Source organism: Ipomoea nil, unplaced genomic scaffold, assembly GCF_001879475.1.
Source record: "Ipomoea nil cultivar Tokyo-kokei standard unplaced genomic scaffold, Asagao_1.1 scaffold3172, whole genome shotgun sequence".
Classification (NCBI taxonomy): domain Eukaryota; kingdom Viridiplantae; phylum Streptophyta; class Magnoliopsida; order Solanales; family Convolvulaceae; genus Ipomoea; species Ipomoea nil.
This window is the reverse complement of record NW_017619600.1, coordinates 510,001-527,337: the sequence shown is the minus strand read 5'-3', so window position 1 is coordinate 527,337 and position 17,337 is coordinate 510,001. Positions and strand designations below refer to the sequence as shown.

Sequence of the window (17,337 nt, the reverse complement as noted above, 5' to 3'; positions counted from 1 at the left end):
GAATCAATTTCCAGTCGACGGTGAGTTCAATCAATGGTGAAATACACCTCAGAAAATCAATTTTCGGTGTTTTCTACCCAATGCCTCACATTCCTCGTTTTCCTTCTTCTCCTGTCGAAAGAAAAATCAAGAAGATAGTATATATTGTAAAAATTAAATTACCTGAAGAACAAGATGCAGCTGGTGAGGATCAATTGCTGGTAGTAGCTCTAGTTCGTGGTGTGGAAAACTGTAAACCTGCTGGGAACTATTTATAGGTGCAAGCTGTGAAACTCATGAGTTTGAATGCGCCCAGGATGCGGATGTCGTTGATTAATCCTAACCAAATATGGGTTATGTGATATGGTTTGTTACAAATTCTGACGGAATGAAGACTCCAGTTTCATTTGAGATTCTGTGTGTTGTAAGCGGCTGCAGATTCATCACGTAGGAACAGGAGCATGAAAATTTTCGTACATGGGCTAATTGCTTCAATCTCAGATTCTAAGAAGTTAATAATGGCCAAAATTAAAAATTGGCCAAAATGAGATGAGTTGCTGATCTTGGACATGCTTTGGGGCTTTTGGATATGGTTTCAATTGGGCCTTTATGGTCAAACTATCGTTTATTGGGTCAATACCTATAAATATAACCATTCTTGGACTACTACGGTTAATTTCGAGACTACCTTCCCTTAGCATTTAAGGCACGTCAAGCAAGTCTCGAAGGGGCAATTTGTAAGCATTGAAAAATTTAAATAATATTATTGGACCATGATGGATAATTGATTGTTAAATTAATTACTTTAATTAGGTTAATTGGACTAATATTTATTTAATTGGGTTAATTAAATGGCCCCTTAAATATTTAATTGGTTTAATTACTTAATTAAATGTAATTGGATGTTGGATTGTTCAGCCCGAGATGATGAAATATTTAATCAAGTTGGACCAGGCTGCTTGGATGAATTGGGTTGCCTAGTTAGTGGGTTTGACTTAGTCTTGGCCCATCAAAATTATATGTGGATTATATAATTTTGGGAGATTTGAATATTTGATATTATTTGGAAATTTAATGAAATCATGAACCTGGACACAATGGTGTCCCGGTACATTCCTTAATTTAATTAAAGAAATTAAATTAAATAAGGAATTAAGAGTTGGTTGGAGATTTTCCCTCACACTCACCACTATAAATAGTGGTTTCATTTTCAAGAATGGGGTCTGAAAATCTGCATATCGAAGCTCTGCCGAAATCTCGCCAGGATATTGTCTGGAACACGCCCGCAGTTATATATACTGCGTATATTGCGCTGAGGAATACGCCACTTGAACACCGGAAGCCCTTCTTTGAAGATCAAGCTGCACATTAGCCCTTCATTGAGGAACAAGCTACTAACTCCGGAGGCCCTTCAGCAAGGAACTACTCCAGTTCGGCCATACTCCCGAACTTGGCATACTTCTAGTTCAACATACTTTGAACTCGGCACACTTCCAATTCGGCATACTCCGGATTCGGCATACTTCAAGTTCAGCATACTCTGAACTCAGCACACTTCCAATTTGGCATATTCCAAATTTGGCACACTTCCAACAGGCATACTTGTAGTAGAGAATCAGAGGATTTCTCATATACAGAGATTGTACCCCTTCCCGTTTGATATATACTTGATACTACTTGTAACCGATACTTTGAATTTTGAATATATACAATTCAAGTTTTTCGCGTTTACACTAACATTGTCCCCATACTCCAAGGATCTTCCAGCTTTCAAGTTTCCAACCTTAGACCGACCTGACCAGAGCGCCTTGCTCCTGCAGCCAGTCGGCCTCTCCCTTTGTTTGAGATGAAAGTGTGTGAGACAGACCCCCATCACTAAATATGATGTTGTAAGAGACAGACCCCCAACACCAAGATGGCATCGAGGGGTGCCATTCGATTGGCGATCCAAGCTAATGCAACCATTAATCCGAACGACGTTCACCTCGAACACCTGTACCAGTCCCCCTGCTCGGAAGGGACTTGATATTCTCCACTTCAACCGGATCTCGTCGATCGGCATACCCCTCAATCCATCCGAACTCCAATACTTCCATATGTTTACCTGGTCGGACCTCTCCAATCAGCATACCCCTTCATTTCTTCCCGATCACACTGGTCGATATTCCATCATGTTACTCCATGACTTGCACCATAGCTCCAAGTTTTGTTCCGACCACCCAACTCCTTTCTTGTTTCTCCATGACTCGCACCAGAACCCCAAGTTTTTTTTTTTTACAACCACTAAACTCCTCACTTATTTATCCATGACTCGGACCAGAACACCAAGTTTTTTGTTTCGACCACCTAACTCCTCGTTTGTTTCTCCATGACTCATATGACCACCCAACTCCTCGCCTGTTTCTGCATGAATTGCACCAGAAAACCAAGTTCTTGTTCCGACCACCCAACTCCTCACCCGGTAACTTCTGGTTCCTTATTTTACACCATAACTCCAAGTTCCTCGCCGACTACTTAACTCCATGCCCACTAACTCCATATATTTTTCCGAACACCTTGACTCATCGCCCGTTACTTCTTGCCGACTGCTTGACTCCTTGTCTCCTTATCTTTCACAACTCTAGGTCCCTAACCGACTGATGGACTCCTCTCCTACTCGCCGAAAGACTCCTTACCATTTGCCATAACTCTAAGTCGTTTGTTGACCACTTGCCTCCTCGTTGGTAAACTTCTCGTCGGTTGTCTTATCACCAGTTTTATTTCCCACTGATTAACTTCTCACAAGTTTACTTCATGTTGATTAACTTCTCGCCAATAACTCCTTACCATCTAAACTCCTCGTTTACTAGATCCTTCGCCGATCAGACTCCTCGCCGATAACTTCTTACCATCCAGACTCCTCGTCAATAACTCATTACCCTCCACTAGACTCCGCACCAACCAGACTCTTCGCCGATAACTCCTTACCATCCAGACGCTTCCCAATAATTCCTTACCATCCACTAGACTCCTCATCACCTGATTTTGTCAAATTTTACTTCTAGTCGTTTGACTACGTCTTTCATATATTACTTGTTTCTCCGATCTCTCCTATCTCCACTTGTTCTACCACAACTTATCCGATCTCCGAACTCCAACTCCTCTTTAATTTTTTTTTTTATGCTAACGTTTCATATCTTTCCAAGAGAGTCGCAATTTGTCAATTATTTAAGTAATAGCAAAATAATTATTTAAGTAATAGTATAAAATGCATCTTTTTCTACCAACGTTTGAAACCAACTCCTTCAAAATGATCCAACTTCTCTAAGAACTTTAGGCATGTATCTGATACAATTTTTTTACAAGTTTTTAATCACCCTATATAAGTAACATAGGGCTCAAGTAAAACTCGTGAGATACAAGAAGTTGTCAAATTACTCGAACTACAAAGAGATAATTCAACAGGGGATAAAAAGTTAAGAAAATATCTCAGAACTTCCTTAAACTTATACTATAAATACAAACTCTAAAAATAGGCAATAATGTTGATAATAAAATCACACTCAAACACGGAGATCATGGGTGGTTACGGAAAGGTTGTCAACAAATTTCATTACCAACCTCCCATTAAGAAGACAATAATTTAAATTTTAGTAAATTTTATTTCACAAAATATGCCAACTATTCCGTAACGGAATGGTAGCAATGATGTCATCAAACCACCAACATTTGCATATGCCATTATTTAGTCGAATATTTTATATTTTTATCGGTGAGTATTTATTGTGATCTTGATGTATATATACATCGAGAGAAAAAAAAAAAGAAAAAATCAAACTTTAAGATATAATGGAGATGGTAATTAAATCAAAGTCATTTTGCCTCATCTCACCTTACATTATATATTTTAGCCGCCACTTAATTAAATGGCAATTGCAGCTTAATTGATGAATTGGGACCATTCAATTCATCTTTCTAATACTATTTGTAGATTTGTGGCTACCATCAACTAGCTTTATAAATTCTTTCATCAACTTCACTTCCATCTGCAGTAGTTCGATCTTCCCTTAATCTTATGACACTTGATCGCAACTTGCAGCCGCCTAATCGTTGAAAAATCTTTGAGCTAAGATTCTGAGGGGCAAAAGTCATTAAAAGAAAAATCTTTTGTATCTTTCAGCAAAGATAAGTTCAGTTTAGGGGGCACAATTAGATTCACCAGTGGTCAAGTAGGATGCCTAGCTTCTTAATTATTTTATTATGAACCAGTAAGATGATGCCTTCTCAACTAAATATTTCCTTTTTAGTAGGGGCAATAATGCTAGGGTTCGCCATGGATAGAGTACTTACTAGTTTAGTCATTCATGAATCTGAAACCGGATCCGAATGAATATTACACGTATTTGTATTTGTATTTGTTTTAAATTAATGTATTTATAACACCATAGACAATTGAGAATGATATTGATTAAAATTGGAAACAAAAGATTAAATTGTTCGAAAAATTAGCAAATATTGGCATTTAAAGTCATTATTTTAAGGTATTAATTAGAGTGGGTTCACTTTTGATTTGGGTCGTCGAGTCAAAGTGAATTATTGATTCTCCTAATTGAGATGATGAATTTGATATATTATACACAAAATGAATAATGTTTGAATTAATGAGAAATTGAGATGAGAACTGTCATTTTCAAAAAAAAGAGATGAGAACTGTCTTTTTTGGAATAATCATAATAGTCACTGGATACAACAATTATATACATATATAGGAAGAGTTACAATAGAACAAGGACATGTAGAGTCCTAATACTCCCCCTCAAGCACAAGGTGAGCTAGCAACCTGTAGCTTGTCACGAAAAAACAAAAACCATGGTCATATATGCAAGCTGGTCCTTAGTAGAAATAAAATTCACTTGTATCTCCCCAGCAGCCACCTTGTCACGAAAAAAATGATAGTCGATCTTCACATGCTTGGTGCAAGCATGAAAAATCGAGTTGGCACACATGTAACTAGCACCAAGATTGTCACACCACAATTCAACTTTGGCACAGAAACGTTGCCAACACCAAGTTCACGTAGCAAGGAGAGAATCCATGTAACCATAGGACAAACATCCGCCAGTGCTTTGTATTTAGCTTCCCTAGAAGACGAGCCACAATCCTCTGCTTCTTACAAACCCAAGAGATGAGATTGGAGCTCAGGAACACAGCAAACCCACTTGTGGACTTACGATCTTCAGGACAACCAGCCCAATCAGAGTTAGAGAATGCATGAAGATCATTGGTTACATATTTACGCAGATGCAAGCCAAACTCGAGAGTGCCCTTAACATACCTCAGCATGCGCTTGAGTTAAGCCCAATGAAATACAGTTAGAGCATGCATATGCTGGCAGAGCTGGTTGACGGCATAAGATAGGTCTGAACACGTGACTGTCAAATACTGCAGGGCTCTGGGATCATCATACAACTCAGCAGAGTCAGGTACCGATCGAGAGATAGGAATGGGTGTAGCCAACGGCTTGCAATCTGTCATTCCAACACGCTTTAATGTATTAGCCATGCAGCGATACTATGAAAGTAACATGCCATCAGACAAATGGACAGTCTCAAAGTGTATCTATAGAAGTTAGAAAAATTGTGTTTCGAAAAAATTTAAGTTTTCATTCCTATGAACTCTATCTACTCTCCCAAAATTCTGTCAGCACGTTCCATTAAATTTCAAGAGTCACTTTTTTTTTTTCAAGCTTTCGTTGAGAACAATTATGTTTGAGTTCTCAAACATTTTCATTGTTAATTCATTGTATATTGAAAAATAAATGCTTCAATGCTCATAACACCTATAGGATGAAGCAAATTGATTTTAAAAAATTTGTGTGGCACAAGCTTTGAATTTTTTTACTTTTCATGAATTATGGTGATTCAAATTTTGAAAATAATCATTTTGAATTATAATTCCCTATAGCTTACATGAATTGTATAATGGTCAACAATTGAAGGATCAAAAATGTGAATTACCTTATATTTCCCTATATATTCACATATAAACGTATACTAGCTACGTGTACTAAGTTTTTGGTACTAGATCTATCCCAAATTAAGGTGACTATCAATTATCTGGACCCAATGTATTAGAGTTTGGAAAGATATATTATCCGATACATTGTCATCCCAAAGTAATATTTAATTTTATGCATGAAATGTATCATATGGTATCTTGTTGTAGAAAAACATACAATGTCACCGCATAAGTGCATAGCATTTTACTTTCACCTCAAGTTTTGTGGTCTTAACTACTTAATTAATAAATTAGCCTCTTAACATTCAAGTGGTTAACATTTAATTTACCTCCTTATTTAAGTCTCACCTCATATATTTCTTCAGTGTGACCATTATTATATTATTATTATACAACTTCATGGTTGCAGTAACAAATAAAGAGTTAATACCCAAAATGGTCCCTCGACTATGCCATAATTATCAATTTGGTCCTCAACTACCATTCTTACCAAATTAAGTCCTCAACTATGTAACTTTTACTCAATTAAGTCCTCAACTATACAATTCTTACCCAATTTAGTCCTCAACTATACAATTCTTACCCAATTTAGTCCTCTGTATTAATTTGACTGTTTGTTTACTGTCAAAAGTCGGGATAAAATTATAATTTTACAAGATTTCTCCTTCCTCTCCATTTAGCAGCGCCAAACCATGCAGCAATACACTCCGATCAGATTTCGATCGTCAAAAAATCGTTGGAAATCAAATTCATGGGCTATCCGATGCACAACCACTACTTCGATACTGACAGGTTTAGAACCCAATCAGAGCTTATTGCTACATGGTTTGGCGCTGCTAAATGCGGAGGAAGGAGAAAACTTGTAAAATTACAACTTTATTTCCACTTTTGACAGTCAACAAACAGTCAACAAACAGTCAAATTGACAAAGGACTAAATTGGGTAAAAATTGTATAGTTGAGGACTTAATTGGGTAAGAATAATAGTCGAGGACCAAATTGGTAATTACGACATAGTCGATGAACTATTTTGGGTATTAACTCATAAATAAATTAACAGCTAACGTTTGGTTTGGGACTTATATATCATGCTAAGATTTCGATTATAATGTCTAAATCAAACGACCCTAAATATCTTTTTGTTTAAATTAACAACTATTAAACTTTGAAATCTTGTCTAACTAAAAAGTGTTTTACCGCTAGGGTACAACTCAATTAATCAGTCATCCCAAAATAAGTTCATAAGTTTTACTTTATTAATAGACACAGGATTCAAACTATACCAATGATTTTCAAAAAAAAAAAAGTTAAAAGAAGAGAGAAGTATAAATTTGGCATCGTTGTGGGCGTTAATTTACAAGCATTTGGGAGAAGGAGGCTGTAAATAGTAAAGTACCATTAAATTTAAGTTCAAACTCAGTAGCGGCAATGTGGAGAATATGTTCAAAATAGACAAATCTCTTGTGTGTACCGACATATGCCTCTGTATGCTGAGTCACTGAATTACCGTGATTTATATTCTCTGTTGGACTAAGGTGTGGGGGACCCTTGAGATTAGAGATCAACCTTTTAAAAATAGAAGAAGTTCATACTTATAAAACGTTGTTTTAGTTCCCATATTTATTGACCATATTAAATTAACATTGCAATTGTGAATTGCAAATGTCAATCCAAGCAAGCCATTATCACCCTATTAACTTGATTTTTGAATTTCCAAATTTTTACAAGAGAATTTCAGAGATGAATCTACTGACGTGGCAGCTAATTCCTCAACAAATTCACAAGTATCACCCACTATACTTTAATTCTCCAAACGTCAACCAAACGGAAATTTTGAACTGTTAAACTAACAAATCACCACTTCCCGCGCAAAATCATCAAAATTTTGGCGCCAAGGAACGTAAAGAATGAAGTGAAAAAAAAAATAAAAAAATCCTAAGATACGATACTAGTGACAGATGTCTAACCTGACTGCCACGTGTAACTGGTCCACTAATTCACTAAGAGCATCTACATCAGAGGAGAAATGGGAGAGAATTCACTACTTTTGAGGCCAAAATGCCATGGTGGCAGAGAGAGAATCAAGAGAGAGAAGGGGTGGGGAGCATCTGCAAATGTTGGGATATTACTCTGCCCAAGAAAAAAAATTAATGATGGAGGAAAGAGAACCAATAGAGAATTGACATGCTTATTTTTTATATATTTTTTTTATAAAATCAGTTTTGATTTTTTTTTTTCCTCCCCTCCCACATTATTCTATTTCCTACTCACTCTTACATTCTCCCCCTAATATCTCCAACTGATATGGATGCTCTAAGAGCATTTACATCAGAGGAAAAATGGGAGAGAATTCATTACTTTTGAGGCCAAAATGTCATGGTGGCAGAGAAAGAACCAAGAGAGAGAAGGGGTGGGGAGCATCTACAAAGGTTGGGATATTACTCTGCCCAAGAAAAAGAATTAATGATGAAGGAGAGAGAATCAATAGAGAAATGACATGCTTATTTTTTATATAGTTTTTTTTATAAAATCAGTTTTGATTTTTATTTTTCCTCTCCTCCCACATTATTCTTTTTCCTACTCACTCTTACATTCTCCCCCTAATATCCCCAACTGATAAGGATGCTCTAATGACTAAACCCTGAAACAAAATTCTGTAATATTTTTGGTAAAATTTTAGTTTTTTTTTTTTTTTTTTTTTTTTTTTGAAAACGTAAAACTTTAGTTAATTCTGTGAAAATTAAAATAAAATTAACACCCCTAATTTTGACATAATCTTTTTTATCAGAGAAATTCATATAATCTATACCGTATATAATAACAAAATCCTGAACTTTAAATTCCCGCCCAATTCCTAAAAAATCTCTCTTCATAATAAAATATATTGTTTTCTACTTTCTCATTCGCACTATAACTCTGGGTTAAAATTCTATTCTAATATTATAAAATTGTGTAATACAATCTATACTATATATATAAAACAAAATCCTGAACTTTAACTTCCCGCCCAATTCCTAAAAAATCTCTCTTCCTAATAAAATATATTGTTTTCTACTTTCTCATTCGCACTATAATTTTGGGTTAAAATTCAATTCTAATATTATAAAATTGTGTAATATAATCTATACTATATATAAAAAAACAAAATCCTAAACTCTAACTTCCCGCCCAATTCCTAAAAAAATCTCTCTTCCTAATCAAATATATTGTTTTCTACTTTCTCATTCGCACTATAATTCTGGGTTAAAATTCTATTCTAATATTATAAAATTGTGTAATACAATCTATACTATATACAAAAACAAAATCCTGAACTTTAACTTCCCGCCCAATTCCTAAAAAATCTCTCTTCCTAATAAAATATATTGTTTTCTACTTTCTCATTCGCACTATAATTCTGGGTTAAAATTCTATTCTAATATTATAAAATTGTGTAATACTATTCCTATTCTAATCTATATCTATACTATATATCAGTGTTGCAAAATTCGCGCTGCTGGTCGCGGCGAGGAAGGCCGGAATCGGCCTCCTCTGTGGCCGCCTAGCCGGCTGAACCGGCGATTAATTTTTTTTTTTTTTAAGTTGTAAAGTGTCAAAAGTTCGGCAAGGCATAACTTATTACTCAGTTGTTCGTTTTGGACAATTTTTTTTTTGAAATCACGTATTTTTTCGAGATATATCCATCGCAAATTGCCATAGGAGGTTTGGCCCACCAATTTTCCAAAAAAAAAAAAAACTTTATTAAATAGTTTCTAAGAAAAAACTATGAGAACCTTATGTTTTATTAATGTATCTTTAAAATTTTTAATTAAAAAATTTTCTCGTGCATTATTTAATAATCTCTCTTTCTAATTGGTCAAATTATTTAATTATGGTAAATTAGGGAGTTGTACTATATAATATTTGATGTTATAATTTAAATAATTGTATAACGACCCAAATATTCTTAATATATTATAACAAATTCATTCCGTGCAACGCACGGGTGAAAATACTAGTTTTCTTTTAAAAAGAAATTGTGTTTAATATTCCTCCAATCATATTTTGTGTGTCTGGTTCGGTTAACAAAACTTGACTGAAATTATTTTTAATTCAAATTTTCATAATATTAAGTTTAGTATTAGTATACAAAATTTATATATTTAGTAACTACACAAAAAAATAAATTTAAAAATATGTAAAAAATAATTTAAAAAAAATAATTGATTTGACTAATGAATAGCAAGTAAGACAGATAAAATATTTATTTGTTTATTGTGAATTAACTTTAAGACAATTTATTATGCCATCGTAAATATTTAATAATAAGAATAATAAAAAAAATCATTTTTCTCCTGTATTTACCTCATAATGTTCACCTCATATGTAACAATAAAACTCTTTATTCATTGATTATATATGAATTGACATATCTCATTTCGCATTAAAAAAAACGTAATTATTAATTAAATAAAAACTAAACCAATTAAGTATTGTCATGTAAAAAAGATAAATATTATAAGATAAAATTACGAAGTTAATATAATGTTGCTCATAATAATAACAAAATAACAATAACAATAATACATAATCCAAATGGTTTTCTATACAATGAATTGAATAAAGTACTATTGATTAACTGATTGATAAATGATCTCATTAGGATAAATAATTACAATAATTTTAAAGAATATAAATAAAATTATTCAAATTCTTGACTCTATTTTTTTTTATAAGAATTATGTAAATATGTGATACGGACTAGCAAGAAAATTTTAGGGATTGGCCCTTCACCCCTCGCAGAAGCCAATAGAGCTGTGCTTTTGCCGCCAAAGCGTAATATCCACGTCGAATTGGGAGTAGGTCCCACGAGAATTGGTTGTTGGTTGATGGGCCCCACCGTCCGGCATGTCGGGAGACACCATGCCACCTCTTTACCGCCAACTTTTCAAACGGATTAAAGCGCAAAGTCAACCGCCGTAACCGTCCAACTAAAGGGGAGTAACGGGCTAACGGCCACTAGATTTTTTTTTTTTTTTTTTTTTTTTTTTTTGAATTAGGTTATACTTTCAAGGATAGGTAGCGGAAAATAGGCTAGAGTATAAGCTTACACTATGAAATAAGAATAACAAATGAAAAGGCTTCAATCTGGCTGTAACCTTGTTAAAGAAAATTAATTTTTTTTGTTCCTCATTATATATGTAGTGTAGAATTAGTTCTGGTGAAAAGGTTGAAGACAACTTCGCTATGTTTAAAACATGTGGATGGTTGGACGAGTGAGGTCACAACCGAGGTACCTCCGATGTGCGCTATGGACCACCCTTCGTGGAGTGGACGGTTGGAAAATGGAACAAGGCACACGAGTTGAAGGACTACTACGAGATAAGAATAAGGAATTTGTTTCCAATTTAGTTTTTCCTATTTATTTATTTTGAATAAATATTGTAGTATCCTTGTAATATTTTTATTTGAATAAAAATATAATTGTTCGATTGAGTTGAATCTTGGTACATACGAATTATTTGCTAGAATAATGTCAAATGTATGAAATAATTCAATATGGGTGCGTAGTGCATCACGGAGCATTATGTGGAAAATGCTAAAATGGCTGAACGGCCGGAACGAAATGTAACAAGCGTGTTACATGTTTGAAATCCCGTAAAAGGACTTCGGTTCTAGTTCATGTTGAACGATACAGATTTCAAAGGAGGATCAATTTGTCAAAAATTGGGATAACTATATAATCGTGAGCGTCACAGCTCAAGTGTTGAATATTTTATATTATATTCTAAGAACGATTATATGAGTTTGATTCAACTAGACTGAAATTTGGTTGATTTGTTCTTGTTAATTGTGTTATAATTAACTTGATCAAAATTCCAAATTATACTAGTATGAAATGTGATTTGAGACAAATTGTTGGGGCGTTAAAATTAAGCTTGAGCTTAACGAAAAATGCTAATTAAATTTAGCATTATTGAAGTGCTAATTGGAGTGCTTAACAGCACTGGACGTCCAAAATGTCGAATTAACACTATGCAAAAGGCTAATTAAAGTTAGCATGGTAAAAGTGCTATGTGATTAGCACGAAAGGAGGTTTGGTTAATTGTGTAATTAACTAATAATCCTAGTGCTAAGTAGCACTGGAATTATAAATTAAGCAACGAAAGGTTGCTGTGTGTTTATAATTTAAAGCAATGGAAGATTGCTTTGAGATCAGCGCTTTAAGTTGCAGCAATGATTCGTGCTTTGTATAGCACGTTCGTGCTTCATTACTAAGCACTGATTCGTGCTTCAATTTCGGAAGCACTGGTTCTGGTTTGTGGCCTTTCGGTTAAATCCCGAATGGATTCGTGAGGGCTAATCTGTTAGCACCCACGAGATGTGTTAACGTGTAACACATGTTTGTTCTTTATAAGAACAAAAGAGAAAACCAAATTAATCATGGATTAATGCGGTTATGAACGATCGATGTGGTGAACATGAAACACCTATTGGTGATTTCGGCGCAAGCGTTGGTATCGTACTCGAGCGTATGACACGGTATTCACCTCAATCGAACGTTGTTGCCGAACATAAATATCAAGACGTTGATAAGTTCGGGTCTACCTCAAGGTATGTGAGGGGTAAGACAATACTTTGGACAAGTAAGTACCTTTTAAATAAGGTTACCCGCATGAAATTCTTACGAATTGTGGGTACGTAGGAAGCTTTCCTACTAATGCCTGAAATGTGGGGGCGTCTTGCCAAAGGTGTGTTTTGGTTCTTAGTACATGAGTCCTATAGTTTGGATGCACATAAGAACACGATAAATTGAATCAAGAAATTTATTGTTCTTTAGAAGATATATCTCTATGAAGGTTCAATATCGGACCTAGCACGTTGAAATGAACTTTCGACGTAGCTATGGTTGAAGGGTATGAAAGAGAACCCGAGCTCAAAGCTAGACGTAGCAAGAGAGCTAGGATTGAAAAATCCTTTGGTCCAGATTTTCCGACGGACATGTTAGAATGTGATGCGCACAGTCTAACTTGTTTACTAGGAAATAAATTGGATTTTCTGACATGGTTGTTAGAGAATGAGCCTCGAACATATGTAGAAGTGGTGACTTCTACAGATGGACCAACACGAGAGAGGCTACTGAGAGTGAAGTAGATTCTATCTTAAAGAATCATACTTGGAACTGGTTGATCTTCCTACAGGTTGTAAAACCTCGGGATCCTAAGTGGATCACTAGTCAGAAGATAAAACCGGTTGGTTATATTGAAGTAAAATGGTCGGGCTTGTAATTGTAGATTACATGCAACGTGAGTGCCACGGTTATTTCGATATAAATATTCTCTTGTGATGAGAATAAAATCCATTAGTATGATACTTGCCAAAGCCGTTTAGCGAGACTAGGAAGTTCATCAAAATGGATATATCGCTTTCTTAGTAGACATGGGACGACCTGAGGGTTTGTGGTTCCACGATGTGAAAAGAAATTGTGTAATTTGTGAGATCATTGTATGGTTCGAAACAATTGCCTTAGTATTTGGCATGTAAGTTTTGATCATACAATGATGAATAACGAGTTTAGTATAAACAAAAGTGACAAATGTCTACGTAATGCGTACGATAGACGAGGTTATCACTATTTGTCTATACACGATAAACTCAACATGGGTAGTAACGATCATATGATCAATTCTACCAGGGTCATGTTAAATTTGAGATTTGACATGAGACGAGTGAGTTTGGCAGATTTAATCTTCGAGATTGAAATCGTGGGAAGACCGTATGGTCTCGTGTTAGGCCTATCTCATTGTGTTGATTGAATCCTTTCAAAGGATGTTAATCATGTGGCTTGGACACCGTTAGATACTAACATACAACTAGCCAACAATCACGAAGATTGTACTTCACACGGAGAATACATTCAGATTATTGATAGTTTAATTGTATCAAATGGGTTGTACTAGGCCGGATATTGCCTTTGCGGTTAACGAACTCGGTAGACATACGAGTAGCCCTAATGTTGCGCACTAGAAGGCAATAGAAGTTATGAGATACTTAAGGTATGCTCGTGACTTTGGACTGCACAACGTGGGATATCTAGCCGTACTTGGAAAGTATAGCACGGATATCAAAGGACGCTAAGTCCATCAAAGGCTACGTCTTTACGTAGGCCAGTGCAGTCGGTTAGACGGAAATTTTCGAAATGATTTGTGATAGCTAAGATCCGACGGGATCTAAGCTGAGAGCCTTACACTCGTGTCGCGAGCGAGTAGGCCGAATGGCTATGCCATTATTTCGAGAATTTTCCTAGTGGGAAACTCGTACCTCCAGTTTGTGTGCATTGCAATAGTCAAACCAAATTGGTCAAGTACAGAGTTAGATATGGAATGGTAAGTCTAGACGTATAAGTCGTTGACATAATACCATTAAACAATTTCTCACAACAGGGGTTATCTCTATTGACTATGTAATGTCAAAAGATAACGTAGCGGCCGCTAACTCGCTAACCCGAGGGTAAGCAAATGGTTGTGGAGAAATTGGAACAAGGAATGGGTCTAAAGCCCTTGGACTAAAAGTTCTATAATGGACACCCAACCTAGCTGGCACCTAGGTTCAATGGGACAACTAAATTATGGAACGGAGCGTGTCACTGTGGGGGTCTCGGACTCCCTACCACTCCTCGTTAGAAACAGTGGCTCCCGCGCAAGGTTAGCATGTTGATGCTTTAATGATTCGAATGTCGGTTGACATGTGTGAGTATGCGGGATACTCGGAAAAGAATCACCTATGTGAGAGAGAAGTGAGGGTCGCTTCAAAGGAGAATTGATGGGCACAATTCTTCACAAACTCTTGCAGAACCAGGACGGTGACCAACGACCAAAATGGGCACACTCAGAACAGAGCATGGTTGGGAGGTTCCTGTGTGAGATATGTCATCGTCTACACAAACGGCAGTCGGTTCAAAGACATCGCGTTCTACCGTACAACCAGTAGAGTAAACATATCTTCACAAGGGAAGGTTCAAAGGGTATAGTGATCCCTACCTATCCTATGCAGGGATCGACCGTTGAACACAGTTGTTTCCGATTTCAAAATACACTGAAAATTAATTTTCATTCATGTGGGTGATTGTTGGAAAAAATAGCATTAAAATGGCAATTTGAGTGATTATTTTGTGGTACAAATATATATGGGATACACTTCTGATTTGGGTCGGGTCAATGTGGATTCGGGTTCTTCGTAATGAGACGAAGAATTTAATATAATGTACGCTCAAAATGGGTAATAGGTGAATGAGAAATTGATTCTCAATGTGAACCTATTTGAGAGAAATCAAAATTTAAGCTTAATGCTAATCAAGATTAGCATTAGATTCGTGCTACTTATGTTTCGTTGTAGCACTTTCGTGTTGTGCCAATCAAGCATGCTAGTATTTAAATTGTTAAAATACTATGCATGTGTTGGCAGCACATCTCGTGCAGCTTAAATTTGATAAGCTTGAGAAAGTTCAAATTGGGAATTAAAGCACAAATTCGTGCTTGGAGATTTGGGCTCCTTTCGTGCAGCACGAGTTGATGATTTATGCATTGATTCGTGTTGCACTGTTTCGGTGTATGTGGACCACTAGGGTGTGGTTTCCGGTCCCAATTCGTTAACCTTTCGGGTTTGTACGGACTTCTCAGTCACTCAGATATTTGAAACGGGTCGTTACGATCGGTACAAATTAATCGGATATTAAGTTCGTGACCGTTGATATTATTTCGATAATGAGTACGACCGTTTCAAACGTCATATCCAATTATTAAATTGGATTAATGTTGGATTTTATGTGCCATGAATATGCTATTAAATCCTAATTTCCTATATAAGTTCATAGTAGGAGCAATTGATTTACAACGAAAAAAAAAAAGGGAAGAACAAGAGAGACACAACACACAACGATAAACACTTTTTCTTCTCAAAACTCCGCTCCTACTCCTTTCTTGCTATTGTGTTTTGCCCGTGCTCTAGTTCGCCGGTTCGCTCGTTTGGGTGCTCAAACGTCGAACCATTGTACGTTTTATCCTTGGAAACCTAGGCCACAACGCTCCTAGCACTTTTGGGAGGTGGCAAATAAGGTTTTAAGGAAAGAAAGGCACCTCGCCTAACTCGTACTTTCTTCTTTCTTCCTTCTCATTCTTTCGTGTTTTGGATTATGCTCTAAGCAAAAATCCTTTCTACTTTCTTGTTGGATTGGAATTATAATATGAGGATTATAAGTTCCAATTTTTGGTTGATATATATTGGTATATCTTTTTCGTAGATATATATGTATATATAACCCTTGGATCCGTTATATATATATATATATATATATATATATATATATATATATATATATATATATATCCAATAATATTTTATATACTTTTGTGTGTGTATATATAATATTATTTGGGATATTAAATCGATTATTGGTTCATTATCACCAACAATGTTTTGGTCAACCCACTATATTCTTAGTTAAAAAATGTAAGAATCAATCTGAGATTGGATTGATTCGTGCACTTCTTTTAGTTGAAAATGAAGTAGGTTCGTCAAAGCTTTTTATATAAGAAAAAATGCTATAATAATGAAAAGAAAAAAAAAAAACACACCCTTATTACTTTAGGATTCATGCCATTTTTAGGAGAACCAACGGAAGTTTTCAAAAAAGTTCTTTTTTTTTTTTTTTTTCACCTTCTTCCTCAATCTCTTTGCTTTCTATCATCTTTCTTATATTTTCCTTCTTTCTTTTATTCTTCATCTCTTCTCTTTAATTTTCTTTCTTGACTATATATTAAAAGAGTATGTCTTGTTTGGGACTGTCTTACATAATACGTTTAATATATATTTTTTTTTAACTAAAACGTAATATTATTCTATAGGCCATGAAAAGTATTATATTTTAATAAAAAAGTATATATGTCCCACGTGAGACAATCTTACACAAAATTTATTTGTATAAAAAATGCATGTAAATTTTAAAAATTTTGAATTGACTACCCAAAATATGAAAACAAAAAATTTCAACTGCCACCAAATAGACGAAAATTAAATTTTCTACTAAGACAATGAATTTTCAAGCACCCCACTTTTGATGGTCGAAATTCTAATAACTTTTGACGGGTGTAGTAGGAATTCTCAACTACCACCAAGAGTGAACGAAGATTTTGAAAAACTTCATCCACTTTTAATTAATAAAAATATAGACCATTTCCCAACTGTAAAACTTTATAATGTTCTACAAAAGCTTGTAACTAAACGGAGCGTATTAGAAATTGGGTTATTGTATCCATGGAGATAAGCTTCAATGTTATAGGATTACATTTATCGGTTGCTCTTCTACTTAATGGCCTCGCAAGGT

General features: G+C 35.2%; 1 pseudogene; it reads left to right on the top strand.

The window, feature by feature from the left end:
- LOC109168041 overlaps nt 1–4,767 on the top strand; it is a 28,104-nt pseudogene extending 23,337 nt beyond the window's left edge.
- Nucleotides 4,768–17,337: the final 12,570 nt, after the last annotated feature.